The sequence below is a fragment of the Macrobrachium nipponense genome, chromosome 31, assembly GCF_015104395.2.
Source record: "Macrobrachium nipponense isolate FS-2020 chromosome 31, ASM1510439v2, whole genome shotgun sequence".
NCBI classification, from domain to species: Eukaryota; Metazoa; Arthropoda; class Malacostraca; order Decapoda; family Palaemonidae; genus Macrobrachium; species Macrobrachium nipponense.
In genome coordinates this window covers 72016085-72017660 of record NC_061093.1, presented here as the reverse complement: position 1 = coordinate 72017660, position 1576 = coordinate 72016085, and positions in this window count along the sequence as shown.

The window sequence follows — 1576 nt, the reverse complement described above, 5'->3', positions numbered from 1 at the left end:
GAGGTCAGGCCGCATTCTCTACAAGGATACAATGAATATTGCATAAAGGTACGTCTGAAAGTGTAAACTTCAACCCAGCACCTTTTACTACCATACGACTCTTGCTAAATTCATTTTCAATTCTCATTTTTACCCCTTCTACATCAAAAGCCCTTTGTCCTCATCGGGCCACGTGCTACTTTGTGACTTGTTAAAGACCAAGCTTTCGTGCATACCTCAGTGAACCATTCGAGTTTACCTTCCCCAATGTCAGAGAATTAATCAGCCTTAATCAAAGCAAGAAGTCATTTTTCCTTTTATCTTGTTTAATCTGGGATTCTTTTCCAGATTCCATGAGTCACGTGCCGTCTCTCTGCCCGCAAGTGTGCATTACCCCAAGTGTATGAAAACCAGCTACAACAGCTCCAGTGGAGCCATCATTTACCTTTTCTCCAGCCCAGCACGGGCCTTTTTGTAAATAAATAGCTTTAAGTAACGAGCTGAGTTTTCTGGCGACCTTCCTCTAAAGAAATTAATAATAACTATCAGTTACGGTAAGTTAAAGCAATTCCCTCTTGAAATCCCTCAATCACTTCCGTTTACGTATCTAGCCTCTCTCAAGGGCCGCTATATACGTAAAATTGGCGAATCTTGCCTGATTGAACCTAGCTTGCTTAAAAAAAAAGCTTGTAAATCGCGTTATCCGTTGTAAAACGTAAACTGTAAATTATTTTACAAAACGTAAATCAAGCACACTTGCAGGGAAAGAAGACACACTGACTCACGGTAAGGTATTCCATTCATTAATATGATTATTCTATAACCTATGTTAGATTAAGGTACGTTTAAGTATTTTTATTGTAAAGTGTTTTAAACAAATGTGAAGGTAGAAATCTTATTATTGTAACGGCCAGAGCGCCGAGCGAGTTCGGTTATTTTGTAAATCGCATTGTTGTGTAGGAGCTCACACGAACACGTGTGCAGATAGATGCCAGAAAGGACCCAGATCAAACTAGGAAGTGCTTTGCCAGGGTTTATTGCTGTATTAGAAAGCCTAGCTAGTTAGGAGTGTTTTACTAATAGTTACGGCAAAAGAAGTGTACAATTCTTTTGTCTGTGATATGTTAGGATATTCATTTTTAACTTAGTTTTCATTCCAAGTGTTGGTAACCGCTTACCTCTCAGCTTAAATTCAGCTTAGAGCATTTTCGCGCCTGCGCGGTCTCAACCAGCCTTCGTTTTCGCTCACAGCGGCAGCCATGTTTTTATCCCTTTAAACATTGCTAAACAATTTAAGCAAAGTAACGTAAGTCTCGAAGTTTTAACGTAAAATAATATCGATCTCGGTACTAGTATCTATCGTTTCTGCCAGAGAAATTAACATAATTCGCCTTGAATAAGAAAGTAGAATTTTGTGTTGTAAATTGCCTTCGCATTTACAGAGAATCAGCTGATTCGCCCGCGCTGGTCAGCTCTCCTCACGTGTTTCACCTCGCATCGCTCACTCGCGCGCTGAGCGAAGTTTCATTTCACTTCGCACTTAACGTAACCTCATTCACAATTGTTTGCTAACATCGTTTTCAAATCCTTACCGAAT